At 39.5% G+C, this 19,644-nt stretch overlaps 1 protein-coding gene across 9 annotated transcripts in view; it reads right to left on the bottom strand.

Moving 5' to 3' along the window:
• Positions 1-19,644, bottom strand: part of lrrc4ca (leucine rich repeat containing 4C, genome duplicate a) — a 994,912-nt gene that overhangs the window by 218,465 nt on the left and 756,803 nt on the right. Inside the window, exon 1 of one of the 9 annotated variants that reach the window (XM_043705492.1) lies at positions 657-717. The exons of the other annotated variants lie outside the window; for them this stretch is intronic. The gene's annotated coding sequence lies outside the window, so the exon portion shown is untranslated. Of the gene's footprint in view, positions 1-656; positions 718-19,644 lie in introns of those variants that run through there. 9 annotated transcript variants of the gene reach the window in all.

Genomic DNA, 19,644 nt, shown 5'->3' with positions numbered 1-19,644 from the left:
GTGTACAGTACCTCTCACAGAAAGCTGTTCTATCAGCAGCTGACATCAGCGCAGAATGGCACGAAGACTGGCGCATGCACAGAACAGCGCGGAGATTTCAGCCCGTACATCAGTGTATGTGCAGAACAAAGCATGTGAACTGATCCCCGCTGGCATCATGCTACTGCCTACAGAGGTAAGCATTCTCCAAAACACCATTCCCTAATTCGTCAGCGATATTATTAGCCAAATCATACTGCTAAATGTGCGTTATTCCAGAACTACCTGTATTAATAATTAACTATTCCAATATTGTAACATCCCATAAACACATCCCTGGGCAAAAATAGAAATTCAGAAATCAGATTTTCTCACAAGCAACCCAGCAGCAGGGAGAGAGAAAACAATATCAGATGAAAACTCAGAAAGAGTAGCAGCAAGAAGATATTTACTGCAGCTTCCAACCCTGTTGAGACTCCAACAGCATCTGCTGCTGCATCTCAAAGCTTAAAAACTAGAAATTCTAGTCTGTGAGAGCTGGCCACACCCAACCAGACTGCTTCAATTCTCTAAGTTCTCAAAAATAAACCAAGGCCTCACAAGTTATTTACCTGCTCATAAACTACTTGACACCTGCCCCCAAATCTCTCTCTAAAAGAAGCCAGGACAAAACATACCTCTTAAAGCCACAGCATCATCATAGGGTGGTTTACAAATAAGTTGGAGGGGGCCGAGTGGAAACATTCCTACTCCTGCTGATCCACAGGAAGTGTTGTAAAGTGACAGATCTGACAGAGCCAATCATGTTTGCCTCCCTTCAGATCCAGGTCTCCCTGAGGTGTGGAAATCCATCCTGCACCAAGAATTTAAGTGTGAATCAGAAAATAACATCGAAATAAAAACAAGTCATCATTACAATATTTTAAAGAGAACTGCATCACCTCCATTTAATTCTGAGGAAGGGGTGAGCTGGGATTTGGGTGTGGGCTTTGCAAATTTTAGCTTTTGTTTCAAAATCCAAATGATGAGTCAGAATCAAATCTTTCGAGTCTTGTCTTCTAGTTAACTCACACGATTTAGCTGAATCTCTGTGTTGTAATTTATTTTAAAGCATATAAACTATTGTGCAGATGGTTCCTAATGACATCAAGCTAATACATTAATTGAATTAAAGTCATATTTTCTTCTGTACTACCAAGCTAGGAAAGTGCCAGCATCTTGGTATACCTGGCTGTCATGGTAAAATGAATTGGTTGCTGTGATGTGGGCCACATTTGCACTATGTTCCCAATTTTACATCAGTCCCTTGCCTATCTTTTTAATTAAACTAAAATCAGGCACAGAAAACTTGTCCACCACACAGAGAAGATCTTAAGTGAAGTTGCAAATATGTCACTGAAAATCAGGTTGGATGTTATTTTCCTCCTGTACCTCCGAAACAAGGGAATGTAACAGTTGAGAAAAAGAAGGAATGAATTAAATTGATGCAGCTGACTTGCTGCTAGTCATTTTGAATTGAACATGTTTTTATCTTCTGTATAATATCTGATACCTTGAAAGGGCAGGTACCTGATGATTTTTGAAGCACTTCCTCAGTACTAAGTTGCATGTGATAGTCTCTAACATGTCAGAAACAGCCTATAATAAATGTCACTGTTTGGTTCTTAAATTAGCTTTTCTCAATTTACAACAATTTTATAACATGCTATGATCTATTTGACAGCAGTACAAACTGTGCCATATAGACCCAAACTTTATGGACCTTGTTGACCTTGGATAGAAAGATATAATTAATTATCGTAAAGGAAGAAATAGAAATAAAATATCAATGGAAACTTTAACCTGGACACTGTGCAGATATAAAACAAAGACTTTATAAAAATGTTGATGATAATTCAGTTTCATATGTATATCTAATATTTAACAAAATTATATAACTGACTTTTTACTTTCTGGTTTGCTATATGAATTCTTCGATATGACTTGTTGCTTAGCCTGCTTAATAAGATCCCCGTTGATAGGCCTCAAATATTTCCTTTCATTGATATCAGAATAAAATTAATATTAAGAAAGGTGGAATCCATGCCATTAACTCAAGAGATCATGGTACAAATCCCAATTTCCTGATAATCTAGTGGAGGTTGACTCAACAAACAGCATTTCCAAACACTGAATTGTTGAAATTGGAACTGAGTTATTTGGACAGTCTGAAGATGGGACCCAAGTTCAATGGAATATTCACTATATATTGAAAGTGTGACTGGAAACTGAATTTAAAAATTCAATCAAGTTAAACCAAAAAAAACCCTGCAGATCAGACACAAACAAACTTTTAAAGAAGGGACTGGACTCAAAACACTAACTCTGTTTTCTCTCCAAAGATGTATGCAGACCTGCCAGATTTCTCCAGCAATTTCTGTTTTTGTAGTAAAAACTTAATTTATAACTGATTTACAATGACATTGGAATATTGTGAGCAATTCTGGTCTCCTTTTTATCAGAAAGATGTTGTGAAACTTGAAAGGGTTCAGAAAAGATTTACAAGGATGTTGCCAGGATTGGAGCATTTGAGCAATAGGGAGAGGCTGAACAGGCTAGGGCTGTTTTCCCTAGAGCGACGGAGGCTAAGGGGTGACATATTAGAGCTTTATAAAATTATGAAGGGCATGGATAGGATAAATAGGCAAAGTTTATTTTGCTGGGTGGGGGAGTCCAGAACTAGAGGGCATAGGTTTAGGGTGAGAGGGGAAAGATATAAAAGAGACCTAAGGGGCAACTTTTTCACACAGAGGGTGGTACATGTATGGAATGAGCTGCCAGAGGAAGTGGTGGAGGCTGGTACAATTGCAACATTTAAAAGGCATTTGGATGGGTATATGAATAGAAAGGGTTTGGAGGGAAATGGGCTGGGTGGTGGCAGGTGGGACTAGATTGGGTTGGGATATCTGGTCAGCATGGATGGATTGGACCGAAGGGTCTGTTTCCATGCTATACATCTCTATGACTCTATAATAGAAACCTTAAATTGGAGAACTAAGAGAATGCTGATGTTGAAATATCACACAAACATCATAATTATGTTACAAGTGTGAAATACTGACCAATGCTCCATAATCATTGCTTTTGGGTTTCCTGAATGACAAAGGCAAACTAATCTCCTTGTGCTGAGAGTACTAATTAGGATGAATCTCTCTAATCCTCCAATGAAAGAAATTATGCTTTTGCAAATATGAAAAGGATGAATGGCAAATGCCTTCCTGCAAATTTGCAGTAGAGAATAAGTACGAGAGAAATGGTGTTCATTAATGGGGATTAGTAAAAAAGATTATAAAAATTGGGTGATTTAATTGGTTGCTGATTGGACTATTATCAACTGATGCTGTGTATTATAAAAATGTCATTTAAAATGTAAAGTTAATGTTGCTTTCGTCCTTAAATCCACCAAATGCTCTAATCAATTTTCCTGTTTGACTTTTATTCTGGTAAAGATTGACCTTGAGTTTATGGAAGAAATTCATCAAGAATCTGCAGTAACATAATTATTTGGATGCGAGCATAACAGGTACAGTTAGTAAGTTTGCAGATGACACCAAAATTGGAGGTATAGTGGACAGCGAAGAGAGTTACCTCAGATTACAACAGGATCTTGACCAAATGGGCCAATGGGCTAAGAAGTGGCAGATGGAGTTTAATTCAGATAAATGCGAGGTGCTGCATTTTGGGAAAGCAAATCTTAGTAGGACTTATACACTTAATGTTGCTGAACAAAGAGACCTTGGAGTGCAGGTTCGTAGCTCCTTGAAAATGGAATCACAGGTAGATAGGATAGTGAAGAAGGCGTTTGGTGTGCTTTCTTTTATTGGTCAGAGTATTGAGTACAGGAGTTGGGAGGTCATGTTGCGGCTATACAGGACATTGGTTAGGCCACTGTTGGAATGTTGTGTGCAATTCTGGTCTCCTTCCTATCGGAAAGATGTTGTGAAACTTGAAAGGGTTCAGAAAAGATTTACAAGGATGCTGCCAGGGTTGGAGGATTTGAGTATAGGGAGAGGCTGAACAGGCTGGGGCTGTTTTCCTGGAGTGTCAGAGGTTGAGGGGTGACCTTATAGAGGTTTACAAAATTATGAGGGGCATGGATAGGATAAATTGACAAAGTCTTTTCCCTGGGGTGGGGGAGTCCAGAACTAGAGGTTTAGTTGAGAGGGGAAAGATATAAAAGGGACCTAAGGGGCAACTTTTTCACACAGAGGGTGGTACATGTATGGGATGAGTTACCAGAGGAAGTGGTGGAGGCTGGTACAATTGCAACATTTAAAAGGCATTTGGATGGGTATATGAATAGGAAGGGTTTGGAGGGATGTGGTCTGGGTGCTGGCAGGTGGGACTAGATTGGGTTGGGATAACAGGTCGGCATGGATAGGTTGGATTGAAGGGTCTGTTTCTATGCTGTGATTCCATGACTCTATCTGTTCTCTATTAGATCTTTAAAACCTTTCCAGTCATGCATCAGACCCATGTGGAGACATTACCCAGAATACTCAAAATATGGAATCTGCTACCACGTGGAATAATTCAACTAAACATTTAACCTATTTTTAAGGGCAAGTTGAGTGCGAGGGAGATATGACTAGAAAGGTTGGCTGACTGAGTTACTGCCAGGATGCTGCCAGGGTTGGAGAATTTGTGTAAAATAGAAGATTCATATGAAGCACAATCATTGGCAAAGGCCAGTTCAAAAAAAAAGCTTAGTTCTTTGCTGATTTATGTCTTTATTTTGAAAATCAACTTAAGCCATCTTGGTACGATCACAAACTACAATATATTATGTCATCTTCTTGTCTATTTCCTAACATGCGGTTATTTACTTAGTTGCTATTTGCAAACAGTTCCCGAAGTCGAAAGCACTCCACACCTTCGTGAAAGTGGTGCCAGACTCCAAGTTCCAGAAATTTAGTTTTCAAATTTCTGTTCACTGGGTGTTATTACAGCCTTCGGGCTGGATTACTGCTGAGTCAGGAAGACGCTGTGAAATATAGAAAATATAATACTGGCAGTCATTGGAAAGAAAAGCAAGTGCAGGAATATGTGTGCTGAGTTAAGGAGGGGGATATTTGTTACCTTTCAAACTGCAGAAACTATTTTAGAACATGTGAAATTTTGGAAGGTGTTCACAAATTCTTCCGTTATCTCCGCAGCTACATTCTTCAACATCCTGAGATATAGAACTTATCAACCTTCAAGCCTATTATCGTCTCCGACACAATCCTGCTGTTAATACTAATTTCCTTCAATCTTTCATCAACATTTCTGGGAGATTTTGCATCTTCCTCAATAAAGGCAAACACAAAGTAATCACTGAGCTCCTTGGACATCTCTCTGTTCTCCGGTATAATTTTTTAAAAAACTCATCAAGTAATCAACCCCCATTTGTCTCATCCAAACATTTCTTTTTCACATACTTACAGAAGATTTTCAGGCCTTCTAGTGTTTCTTGCTGCTCAAAGTCTGAAACCTAAGCTCAGCTTTTGTAGCCAGAGAAATTTGTTGCAGTATATGCATTCCACTTGGCCAAGATGACAAACCATACTGTAACTTATTTCAATTAAATCAAGCAGAATAACTTATTACTTGCTCATCAATTAACGTCTTCTCCAAAACCAAAGTATGAACCAATTAATGGGAGCTCAAAAAGGTAGCAAAAGACAGGAGCATCTTCTTTCCCCTCTTCATTGAACTCCCTCACTCACCAGTCACTCACCTCAGAAGTTCATAAAATATAGGGTTAAAAATCACACAACACCAGGTTATAGTCCAACAGGCTTAATTGGAAGCACATTCGCTTTCAGAGTGCTGCTCCTTCATCACGTGGATGTGCGGCGCTCCGAAAGCTCGTGTGCTTCCAATTAAACCTGTTGGACTATAACCTGGTGTTGTGTGATTTTTAACTTTGTACACCCCAGTCCAACACCAGCATCTCTAAATCATAAAATACAGGAGCAGATTTAGGCCTCTCAGCCAATCAAGTCTGCTTCGCCATTCGATCATGACTGATATACTCCTCACCCCTCGTTTCCTGCCTTCTCTCCATATCCCCTCAACACATTACCACTTAAAAGTCTGTCTAACTCCTCTTAAATTTACTCACTATTCCAGCATTCACCACACTTTGAGGTAACAAATTCGACAGATACCTTACATTCTGTACATCTAAAGCAGAATGGACAAGGCGACCTGTGAATCATCTCTTGTTCTTTCTGAAAAGCAAACGGTTCAAGCTTCTGAAATTAAGCATAAACTAGCTGCCTCGTGAACTAACTGCAGCTGCTCTCAGAGAACTTGCATACATCTCTAGCAAGACTGGAATAAAATGTCATTTCTATTTATTTGAAGAATAATTCATAATTATTTGCATAAGTAAAGAAAACGTTATATTTCAGATAGATAGAAATTAACCATTAAAGCTCACTCACCAGCTTTTACTTCAGTGAAATATCACTGTCTGTCCAGTCCACAACTTTCATAAGCATGATAGTAATGCATTAATAAATGAAAACTTGATATGATTCATGAAAATGCCAAGAAGGAATCTCGGAAATCCTTTGTCCTTTAAATTATGCAGCTTGACCATCTCCATACCAATAAGTTTTTTTAAAAATCATCTTATTCATCCTTTTATCAGAGATATTATCCTGCTTTGATCAATGACATTACATCCCCACTAAAATAATGAGCAAAAATTTTAATATGTAATTGAAACATATATAGAATTATATTTACGCAACAAACTTTCAGGACCTTCTGTGACAATATAGTTTGTTTGAATTAATCTATGTCATTGCCAAATATATGTGTAAATCATTAATCCACAAACTCCCACTATTGAAAACTGCCACTGCTATATATAAATCCAACATTAGTTACTTGGATGGATAAGATGGCTCTGTTGTACTCTTCTGACTCATATATCAGGTTTAAAACAATCTGTCTGTTTATTCAAAGTGAAGTTTGGCCAAAATATCCCCAAACTGAAAGAAATTGGATTGTGACCATGTTAATTAGCACTTTTAAAATAAATGCAACTGTTTTAATATGTGTCAGCCATAACAAAAATCTTGCCACTACAAGAGTTCCTTTAGCTACATTATTCATGGTACACAATGGGTTCAAAAAGATGGCGGTGGAGTAGGGCTTCTAAGGCCGCGCATTGTCCGCTCCATTTGCCTTTCTTGTTGTTTCCTTCTTGTTTTTCTCTCTGCTCTTTTTTCCTTTTATTCTTTCTGTTATTTTATTTACCTCTTCTTGAAGAGCTCGGTTGTGACAATGCTATTGGTGACAGCGAGTGGCCTCAGCGCAAGATCAGTGGCAGCCACAGCAGCCACGGCACTGTTCAGGGGCTTTTACATAAGTGAAGCGGTCCTAGTGCCGACTCCTATCTGCTACGGCAGAGGCAGCTTTGTGTTCTGGCAGCATCTGCGTTCAGTGCAGATTAATGGAAGTGACAGCAAAGGGGGGTTTGGGGCCAGTATGAGACCCAGTGGCATCGGCAGTGGCTGCATTAGTGAGCTGGGACCAAAGCATACTCATGGCAGTGGCGGAGTTGAGTTTGGGCCAGTGCGGTGGCACCCGCATTGGTGAGGTCCAGTGAGGATTCACAGTGGCAAGGGACAATGAGGATTCACAGTGGCGAGGGCATCGGTGGAAGCAAAAAAGCATCAAAGAGTAGTGACTTGCTTCCACTGGTGGTTATATGGAGAATGGGACTTGTGCCTGCCACCAGGCTCATGACTCCTGGCGGAGAAGTTAGCAAGAAGGACTTGTTTTTCTTTATTTCTTTATTTTTCTGCCTTAATATTCTTTTTCTGTGTTTTAAGATGGCGTCAGGGAGTAGCGACACTATGCCACACTTTTCACTGTATTTTGTAACAAAGTACATGTGACAATAAACAAATCAATAAAAGAGAAAAGAGGGAAAAACAAGAAAGAAACAACAAGAAAGGTAAATGTAGCGGACAATGCATGGTGTCAGAAGCCCTACCCCACCACCATCTTTTGGAACTCGCTGTGTACCATGAATAATATAGCTAAAGGAACTCTTGTGGTGTGGCATGGGGGAGAATGTGCAAAGTCCACACAGACAGTGGCCTGCGGCTGGAATAGTTGGCAGCATATTGGGAGGGAAGCCAAGCGGGAAAGCCGGTGGAGCAGCAATGGCAGGAGTTTCTGGGGATAATTCAAAAGCCACAACAGAAATTTGTCTCTGTGGGTTTCCTCCAGTTTCCTCCCACAAGATGTACAGGTTAGGCGGATTAGTCATATTAAATTGCACATCGTGTCTAGGGATGTACAGGCCAGGTGGATTAGCCATGGGAAATGTCAGGTTACAGGGATGGGCGAGTGGGGTAGGTCCGTGTGCGACACTCTTTGCAGGGTCAGTGTGGACTCAATGGGCTGAATGGCCTGTTTCCACTCTGTTGGGATTCCATGAGTCAATGAAAAAAAAAGCCTTTTATCAGAAGGCACCATCATGAATATTTCGAACAGCACATGGAAGTGGTTCACTGTCTTAATACTGATAAGTGCATTGACAATGGGACAAGCATGATTAGAACCAATGTAAATTAAGTAACTTCATTTTTGGTAATAAAATTCACTTTGTTACAAATAGGACGAACACAAGAAGCTGATGTGGTACAAGAGACCATTTGGAATAAGCATGTGATTGACCAACTTCCCTCAGAACAGAAGTAATCTAAATTGCAGAGACTAGAGGGTTGAAACAAGACCAGCCTGATGAGATGAGCATTACTGCCTCTTCCTTACAACTCCTTAGGTCCATGAAAAAGGCAGTTGTAAGTTTTAAACTCTCTTTTAGTGGATGTTAGATCACTGCATAAACCGCGTATAATTTAGGATGGTTTTTATTGACAAAACTTTGAATTTTGCAGTCCATGTAGTTATTCTATAATACGATGGTTACATTCTTGTGCAACCCCGCATTATAGAAAAATCACGCTTTAAAAACAGCGCTTAAAGTGTTGGCGATGTAATTGTGTTGCAGCCAACATACATTTTAAAAGTTCGCGCTTTAGAAATAGTGTTCCCAATTTGTCAATTGTGTTAAAGCGAATTTGTGTTTACAAAATGCGCATTATAGCATAACAACCTGTACAAGAAGGCGCCATTGAGTTGTTTCTGCGTTTAATCCATGGTGTACCTCATAACAGAATATGATGCTGAGACTCAGCATGATAAATGAAGGTTTCACTATGCTAGCTTCTAGTATCATATTCATCAGCAAGTGATTACTGACGAACAATAGAAATTTGAAATAAAGCAGAATAATAAAACATACCATTTTCAAAGACCTAACAGCTTATTCAATGAAGAAGGTGGAACTCCAAATAAAACCTTTATATTATATATAACAATTACTTTAATTTATATGGAGGATTAAACTGATCAGATGCCCCAATCTGCTTCACAGGAGTATTATCAAAGAAAATTTTGCATGCAAATTGATGGTCATTACAATGCTTTGCACTGATCCTACTCATATTGATCGCTCATACAGGGATTACATTCACCTTACGCAGCAGGGGTATTGTATTTCTATCATTGTGCATCTATATAAGTGTCAAGTTAAATACATATTGGCTTCTCCATCACCAACAATTATTTGCATTGTTCTTGAGTGTCAACTTCATGGCGAAATTACAATGGCGAGTTTGAAGCAGGATTTAAAATTGAAGATTACCCAACATAATAGATATCAGATGAGAGAAATGTCAATATTCTGTCCATATATACTATATAGGACTTGCTATAGACAGTCTTTAATATATCCTACTTAATGTTGAAAGGTGAAATAAGAGGCATTTTCCTCTTATTAATAATAAATGTCCTCAACGTGTCTGAAAGTAGTTCCAGGGTTCTACAGGATTCTTGTACATTTTTCTCCACCACACAGACAGCTTCCAGCATTGTGTCAATTTATGGTTATCTATGAACCAGGATGCAACTGGTAGCCTCAAACTGTATATTATTCCAACACCTACCTTGTTTCTTTCGACTGTAAAACAAACCAATGTCAAAGCAAGCAGATTAAATAGATGATAACAATGAATTTCTGAGCTCTCTGCACTCAAAAACAAACATGTTCCTGCTTTTCAGAACAATTGTGGCTGCCTATAGTGGTAATAGTACAGTACTCCGGCAGCTGGTGCTAAACAGATGATTTCGTCTTTTTGCACTGTTAAGTCGTCTAATGAAATAAAGGAGGATAAATAAAATCAAAATGTGTCCATGAACAATAATTTTGTTAATTTCCTATTTTCACTTTAAACTCTTCCAACCTGGAGAGAAGCAGCAGATAAGTAAAAAATCATTACCGGACATGTACTATGACAGAGATCTAATCCTCCCTCTCTGCACCATCCTCTTGACCTGGCCTACCTGTCCACCTACCTTCCCACCTATCTGCTCTACCCTCCCCAGCGTCCTAATCACTGCCAACCTCAGCCACATATCGCTTTTCCACCTACCAGGATTATTAACTTTGTTTCTCTTCACAAATTCTGCCTTACTTACTGACCATTATCAACATTTCTTGTTATTATTTCCAGACTTCTGGCAACTGCAGTATTGTGTTATGGCAAAAAGCAAGTAGTCCTAATAATCATGTGCTTTTTATCATATGAACAAAGATTGGGACATGGGATTAACATAGAACTAAAACATCATAAGTTTATAAAAAGCTTATATTTGTCAAATCTATGGAATTTTTAAAATTTGAATGGAGAGATTTGTCATTCCACAAATACAAAAACAGTGGTTCAAGTGTAGAACAATTACTCAGCAATAATTATGACTTCTCCCCTATGAAAATTCAGTTACATCTTTTTCAACAAGGTACAGCATTTTTAATGTTGCTTTTTAACAATGGTAAGTGTGTAAAAAATGAGAAGTTCATATCAAATCACTCACTTTATGCACTGATTCTTCAAAAACTTGAATGCCTCACTTGTGAAGGAACAGGTTATCACTGACAGCAACTTTCAGCTCTTTGTGTTTATCTATTTCCAGCAGTTGCTGTTAGGTTTACACTGTAATAATGATGAACAGTGGCAGTTTAACTATCCTTTCAAGTATGAACTCTTTCAACCATTAACTCCATGTTGCTGTTTTGGACTCCATTGTGAAAAGTCAAAAATTGTTTTTATTTTTTGAATTTTTCTACTCCAGGCTGTATAATTGTGATAGTGTTACAATAATGAGATTTGTAAGATAGGTATATTTTTGATCTGTTTTTTAAGGTAAAATCAAACAGGCAATTTGACCTGTTCTGAAGTCTTCTGACAGGAAGCCTGGTTGGTATGATTATTCAAGATTAATGAGGGCCCATAGTGCACTACTGGGAAGAAATACAAAATTATTAGATTTGTATACAATGGTAGTGAACTGTGTGTCAACAATGGATAGACTAAGTCTCTAAAGAACTGGAAAAGTGTTGAGGATGGTGGAATGTAAACACTTGTGCTTTAAGATGTCCATTTCCTTCCAAGATAAAAGAGATTCAGGGCTCTTGAGGATAGTTACAATCAAGATTAGAGTGGTGCTAGAAAAGCAAAGCAGGTCAGGCAGCATCTGAGGAGCAGGAAACTTGATGTTTTGGGCAAAAGCCCTTCATCAGGAATGGCGAATGAAGGGCTTTTGCCCGAAACATTGATTTTCCTGCTCCTCGAATGCTGCCAAACCTGCTGTGCTTTTCCAGCACCACTCTAATCTTGACTCTAATCTCCAGCATCTGTAGTACCCACTTCCATATAGCTATAATCAGCATTTCCACCTGGATATAAGACCCATGTGATTCACATTGTTATGGATTTGATTCATGAGAATGAAAGGGTCAAAAATATTCCTGCATACACAGGAGACAGGCCTTTGGGGACCCAGCAAAAGGAGAGTAGTGAAATACATCAAAGTTCTGTGGTCTATGTTGCATGAATGTCAGTGAGATTTTGTGCTCAAATTGCAAAGACTAAATTCATGAGGATTTAAAATGAGGTTAAAGATTTACTAACACCACAGTGGAGGATGAGACTCCAGGAGAGAAAAAAAACTCACTGTGGCAGATAGTTCTGCCATTTATTGTTCCAAGGTCAAGAATATAAAATATTGGAAGAAAAGCCTCAGGGGCTAAAAATTATTTTGGTTTGGTTTCTGGAAAATTAAATGTTTACTTAAAAGACAGCGTGGCCTACAATTATTTGTACTTTTTTGTGGTTATGTTAAGAAGTTAGTCTGTATTTGATGCATCTTATGACAAAATATAAGTTACCTCTAAGAATAGCTAGCATATTTTGAGAGGATTTGTAGCTCAGCTTGAGGTTCTGGATTTGGGTTTGCTCGCTGAGGTGGGAGGTTACAAGAGCTACAAGAACAGTGTTGCTTGAAAGTACTTTTAATCTATTTGTTACAGTAAAAATCTCAAAATATGAAATTTTGTGATTTCATCCATTTAGTTATTAACTGAAGGTTTGCATTATTTTTTCTACATGAATTATAACATAAGTATAATCAAAAGAATGACAAACATCTTATTCTATCAATCATGACAGATTGCACCACAGTTACGCTTCTTTAAATAATGTAATGGGAAAATCTTTTGTGTTAAAGGGCCAATATTATACCTTTGCTTACATTGTAACCTTACTCTTGACTTACTTTTGAGGCCTATTATGCCAAATTAGATCATCTTCATGGATAAATCTCATCATCCTAAATGTCTGGAATGATTTTATTTGCCTAGAAATCGTAGTAGGTTTCCAGAATATACCTAAAAAATAAAGAAACGTTGGGTTGAATTTTATCGCATATTTTGGGACACCAAAAAACGGTCTCAAGCCCACAGTGAGACCAACTCAGCAACTTTACCCGAGGCAGTCCCTATGTAAAGACTATGCATTGGGTCACTGATGTTGCTGGTCCAATAAGAAAGCCAGTTACTCTGAAATGTTGGCAGCCTCACTGGATGAGGAGAGCATTGCTGAAAAAAACAAAAAAAGACTATGAAGGGATAAATATTACTTTACATGCAAGATGTCTGTGAGCAAAATACAGAAGAAAAACCTATAAAAGAGGTCCTTCAGGCTGCAGTGTCGATGTTTCCAGACCACTGTCCCCACATTGAGCCATGGCTCCATGGGGTCACTGGGCTTTTTGGAGCATGTCATCTTCTGTTGGACCACACTGCCCATTCTCAAGCCCGTATTGATGATCTCAATAGGGGACCCCTTAATCGCACAAATTATCTGTTCCCTCAATAGAATGGATGCCCAATGGTCCACCACCTGCCTGCTGCACGGAAATCTCCACTAGTGAAAGTCTGCATTAGGGAACTTAGCCAGAGCCCTTGACTCTGCTTCTATTACTTAGAGGCCAGTAAAGTTCAGGCCATGGTTTACTAATCATTTCAACAGAGTCTAGATTAGAGTGGTGCTGGAAAAGCACAGCAAGTCAGGCAGCATCCGAGGAACAGGAAAATCGACGTTTTGGGCAAAAGCCCTTTATCAGGAATAGAGGCCTCAATTTTGCCCGAAATGTTGATTTTCCTGCTCCTCGGATGCTGCCTGACCTGCTGTGCTTTTCCAGCACCACTCTGATCTAGACTCTGGTTTCCAGCATCTGCAGTCCTTGTTTTTACCTAATCAGTTCAACAATCAGTTTAATCACGTGCCCTCATGAATTCTCACTCCAGTTTTTGAGAGTAATGAATGATTAAATCAGCTCTTACTGAAAATTGAAAATGCAAAGCAAAATTACTTTACAATGGACGGACAAGCTGTTTCGTGGGAGTCATTTACAATAGTTACATGATTACAGCAGACAATATTCCATTAACAACGCCACTCGAGAAAGTGTTAAACTAATGTAATTTTAATAACTATATAACCTTTTGTAAATAGCTATTCGTGTTTTTTAAAATTTATTTAGGGCCTGGCTTACTCAAAGCCATTACTTTGAATTCCAAATGCACTTACCCTGTCTTGCAGGATTTTCCATTTGAACACACTCCAGCAATTCAGACAGAATTAGTCTCTTGTGCCCTTGAAAAGCATTACTAGAATAGGCTGGAATAGGATATCAAACTATCTAAACTCAACAAAGAACCAGAAGAAAGAAAAGCTTACTTTTACAACGGAATGCTCTACAAACTCAGTTCTTCCAAAGTGTTTCGCCAATGAACTATCTTTGAAGTGTCGTCTCTGTTACATTTGAGGAAACACAACAGCCAATTTGCACACACACAAAGACCTCGCAAACATCATGGAGGTAAATACCAGATAATCTGTTTTAGTGATGTCGTTTGAGGGATAAATGTTGGCTAAGGACACCACAGAGATCACCCCATGAAGTTAGAATCATGTGTTTTCTTATGGAGGATGTTATGAAACTTGAAAGGGTTCAGAAAGGATTTACAAGGATGTTGACAGGGTTGGAGAATTTGAGCTACAGGAAGTGGCTGAATAGGGCTGTTTTCCCTGGAGCCTTGGAGGATGAGTGCTGACCTTATGGAAGCTTATAAAATCATGAGGGTAGGGTAAATAGACAAGGTCTTTTCCATGGCTTGAGGGAGTCCAGAACTAGAGGGCATAGGTTTAGGGTGAGAGGGGAAAGATGTAAAAGAGACCTAAGGGGCAATGCAGAGGGTGGTGCTTCTATGGAATGTGCTACCAGATAAAGTGGTGGAGGCTGGTACAATTGCAGCATTTAAAAGGCATCTGGATGGGTATATGAGTAGGAAGGTTTAAGAGGGTTATGGGCCAAGCACCGGCAAATGGGATTAGATTGGGTTGGGATAGCTGGTCGGCATGGACTGGTTGGACCGAAGGGTCTGTTTCCATGCTGTACATCTCTCTGACTCTCTGTCCATTTTAGAGGCAGATTGGATCTTGATTTCCTGCTTTATCTGAATTAGGAACATCCTCATTTTATGGTCAATTCAGTAGATTGAAAGTTTTCTAAAATGGAGATGCAAGTGCTACCTACAGAGCCATGGCAGAGAAAACTGAGAGTCATATGCAATCTCATATTATGTGTGTTTTAATTATTGGCCTCTTCTGCTTATAATTCAATCACATTTCTGGCATTGTATCAAATTAAGCGTGGTATAAAATATGAATTACATCCAAAAATTTTTACAATTATTTTAAAGAATATTCTTTACAGCGAAACCAGCAATTTCTTTTGTAAAATGATGAATAACAACATGTTGACAGGAATCATTTTTCAGGGTTGGTGGAGCTGGTGTTTGCGTGTGAGCTTACAGGGCTGCACAGTTTTGTTGCAAAAGGTTATTTCTTTATCATTTCTGAATAAAATGCAAATAGAAGCATAATTATTTCCATCAACTAATAATTCAATACAACAAATGAAAAGAGAAAAGTTAGCCTTGTTAGACAAAAACTCTGAAGGATGATATCCATGTATCTGTTACACATCACCAGTTTTACTTGATAACATATTGACTAGTCAATACAGTATCTCAGTTAACACTTAAAGGACAAGCTCAACCAATCAGTTTAAACTGGCTAAATTGCAAATCTAATTTATATTCTGTAAAGTACTGTTGGATATGTTCTCTTGGACAAAACAATAATCTGGCCAATAAAGGTCAAGGCTGTTTGAATTCCACTAACCTATGACCCTTGACATCACTGACTAAGAAGTATTTCATAAATCCTTTTCAAAAATCTGGGCTGATTGAAATATCAAAACAACAATACAATCTTTTGTTCTGGGTATTTTTCTTATACAGGATATGACAGAAGATCAGACTGTGTTCTCAGTAATGAAAGAACAGCTTTAGCCAACTCAGTTTGCATACAATGGCCAATAGACCTTTCAAGGGTTTGTCAAAGAAATTTTTTCATGAAACCAAAACTGATGGAATTATTGTGTCAGCATGGTAAGGTCTGTGAAGAGAGAAGCAAAGCTAAGTGTAGAATCTCCCTGTCATGATAAGCATCAGGGAAGGTGGTGGGAGGGGATGATAATCAGGTGCATTGGTGTCAAGTAGATACCCACCTCCTGCTGTGTTGGAGAGGGCCACTTCGATCTGTTCCAATTGTAGGGTGATCAAGAAAATTGAAAGCCAGCCCCTGGCTTGATCCCAATACTCCTCTCTCCACAGCTCCTTTCCAGGACTCCCCGATGTCAATGCTGCTGTGCCGAAGCCTCAGAGGTTCACTACTGCTCCTAGTGACTGCTAACCTCTGGTTATCTGGCAATCCCAAGTGAGGCAGGACATCACTGATTCAGAAATTAATCTAAAGTTCCCAACAGGTGGCCATTTCGCTGCCAAATGTATGAATCTGTTATTATAATTATATTTTAAAATGTTGTGACTGAGGTTGGAGGGGTCATTTTCTAGTCCCACTGCTCCAATTAAATATGCTTCAAATTTAGCCAGGTTGGTGATGTAGCCAATCATATCAGTCACAAAGTTAAAAATCACACAACACCAGGTTATAGTCCAACAGGTTTAATTGGAAGCACACTAGCTTTCAGAGCGACGCTCCTTCATCAGGTGATTGTGATGAAGGAGCGTCGCTCCGAAAGCTAGTGTGCTTCCAATTAAACCTGTTGGACTATAACCTGGTGTTGTGTGATTTTTAACTTTGTACACCCCAGTCCAACGCCGACATCTCCGAATCATATCAGCCCCAGATAGTGTCAGATTCAATATTAATAAGTCAGCCAGGTTTCTTCAGTCAACAACAAATAATTGGTTTATTGACAAAACAAGCTTATTCAAATAAAGATGCAAATATTGGACAGTTTGGATTATGAAAATATATTCCCTCCTAAGAAATCAGTGTACACATACAGCCGTGCACACCGTACACACACCGTATGAGTTTCACAATTGTTCCAAATGATGAGTAGGCTGGGGCTGTTTTGCTCTGAGTGTTAGAGGCTGACGGATGATCTTATAGAGTTTTTAAAAATCATGAGTGGCATGGATAGGGAAATAGACAAGGTCTTTTCCCTGGGTTGGGGAGTCCACAACTAGAGGGCATATGTTTAGGGTGAGAAGGGAAAGATTTAAAAGGGACCTAAGGGACAATGTTTTCATACAGTGGGTGTGTGTGCATGGAATGAGCTACCAGAGGAATTGGCGGAGGCTGGTATAATTGCAACATTTAAAAGGCATCTGGATGGGTATCTGAATAGGAAAGGTTTGAAGGGATGTGGGCCGGGTGCTAGATTGGGTAGGGATATCTGGTCAGCATGGATGAGTTGGACTGAAGGGTCTGTTTCTGTGCTATACACCTCTATGACTCTCTGTTCTGATGCCAAGGTATTTTGCACACACAAGCTTCCAGAATTAGGGTGTCTTCCCAGTACAGTTATAGCATCAGACAATATAGAAACAGTCCCTTTGGTCAACCATGTCTATGTTGACCAACAAATACCAAACCTTCCTAATCCTTGTACTTGGGTACTTAGCCTTGTATTTTAAGTGCTCATCCAGATGTTTCTTAAATGTTGTGAGAATACCTGCCTCCTCTCAGGCCACATGTTCCATATTTCTACCACCCTCTGGGTGAAAAATATTTTCATCAGATCCTATTTAAACCACTTATTTCTCATCTTAAACCCAAGTCCGCTGGTCTTAGATGTGTCTGCCATGAGGAAAATGTTCTCAAGATCTAGCTTGTGCATTCCTGCCATCATTTTGTAAACCTCAATGGGATTCCCCCCTTCAGCCTCCTCTGCTCTTGGGAAAACAAACCCAGCCTAGCCAGTTTCTCCATCCAGTTGTAGCTGATTAACTTTCTTTTGCTCCAAATGTTGGAGCAGGTTCTAAGAAAATCCTATCAAGAAATCTCCCTGTGTGGAAATAATGACTTTCAGTTGGTGTTTTAGCTATACACTTTAGAGGGGTCGCAAAGAATGAGAGAGGGAGCAACGATCTGTGGCTCTTCAAACAGGCCAAATTCTCTCACTGAGATCAATATTAGAATCCAGTTGTTTTATCCCACTCATTGACTGAACTAAGTAACCTTTATCTGGACGTTCTCCAGATTATATGATACCAGGAGAGCTCCCTGCTCCTTGCAGTACACAATTCAGAAAACATTCCTTCACAAGTTTAAAGATACTATCAATAATAAAACATACAAACATAACCAAGGTGACGAGCGAGTAGAATTTTTCACAATGTCTTTTCAAGAATTAACTTTCATGCAAATTATTTGTGAGAATAAAAGTTTATCTTTCCAAGTGACAAAATGATATAATTCAGGCATCAATAAGCATTGCAGAAACTGATAGCGAACCCTGCTGTTTTCATTATAGTTTTTCACATGACTTGAGCTGTAAATGTTACGATTTGGGCTCTCTCCAGATAGTTCTTTCTTTTAATCTGTGTTTAATGTAAAAGTCAATTTCCATAAGCAATCACGCACTTACTGCAGAAAACAATGTCAAGAATAGCAGACTGCAGACATTGTTCATTTTTCTCTGACAAAGTTACAATGGGAGCAGGAGAACACCCTGTGTAAATTGCTATGGACTAAAAGCTCCAGTAAATTCTTGCTTCCACATTACATACTAAGTTTGGGATCAACTTAAATATGTTTTGCCTTAAACTGATTTTATTATTTCTCCCCCACCCCCCAACCATGGCCCACAAATGTTTATTATTTACTGTTCTACATCATACAATCCCTCATTGTGGAAGCAGGCCATTTCGTCCATCCTGACCCTCCAACCATTCCACCCAGCCCCCAACCCATGCCTGTCACCCTGCATTTTTCCACAATCAATCCATCTAACCTGCATATCTTTAAACTCTGGGAGAGAACCCAAGCACCCAGAGGAAACCCACGCAGATACAAGGAGAACATGCCAGCTCCAGACAGGCAGTCACCTGAGGCTGGAAATCAACACAGGTTCCTGGTGCTGTGAGGTACCAGTGCTGACCACTTTGTCAACATACCACCCCATAACTCACTATAAGCAGACATCAATTTATTCACTATTTGAAAGGGCTGAGAGCATTATCAGCTGAACGTTCACATTGCTGTGAATCTAGACCATTTCCATGTCCTTAACCCATCCCTATGGGTCAATGTCTTGGCTCATGGGTGGAAACATTCACCAACCCATCCCAGCCATGTGGGAGGCTGCAAGGCAGGACTTTCTAAAGTGCAGGATACAATTGCCACACCAGTCAGCTTAAAATAAACATATTAACTTTGAGAGGAAGACCCAGAACAGACTAAGACCTGGATCTTTGGGCAGGTTTAAAATCCAGGCAGATTGGGAAGCTGGACTGGCATGGGGCACGCATCAAGGCTGGTGTTCAGGGCAGCGCTGGGAACCCAATACAAAGGTCAATATTCTGGTGCAGGGTCATACTCCTTTGGTTTGGAATGGGCATGGGCATGTGCACCCGCATGGGCCCCAGCTATGCCTGCCTCTTCGTAGGATACGTGGAACTGTCCATCTTCTGCAGCTACACTGGCACCACTCCCCACCTTTTCCTCCGCTACATCGATGACTGTATCGGCGCTGCCTCGTGCTCCAAAGAGGAGGTTGAACAGTTCATCCACTTTACCAACACCTTCCACCCCATTGTCTTCTCATTTGTTTCAC

This window comes from Chiloscyllium plagiosum, chromosome 16 (assembly GCF_004010195.1).
Source record: "Chiloscyllium plagiosum isolate BGI_BamShark_2017 chromosome 16, ASM401019v2, whole genome shotgun sequence".
NCBI classification, from domain to species: domain Eukaryota; kingdom Metazoa; phylum Chordata; class Chondrichthyes; order Orectolobiformes; family Hemiscylliidae; genus Chiloscyllium; species Chiloscyllium plagiosum.
The sequence above is the reverse complement of the archived record's forward strand: the minus strand, read 5'-3'. Positions and strand labels throughout refer to the sequence as shown.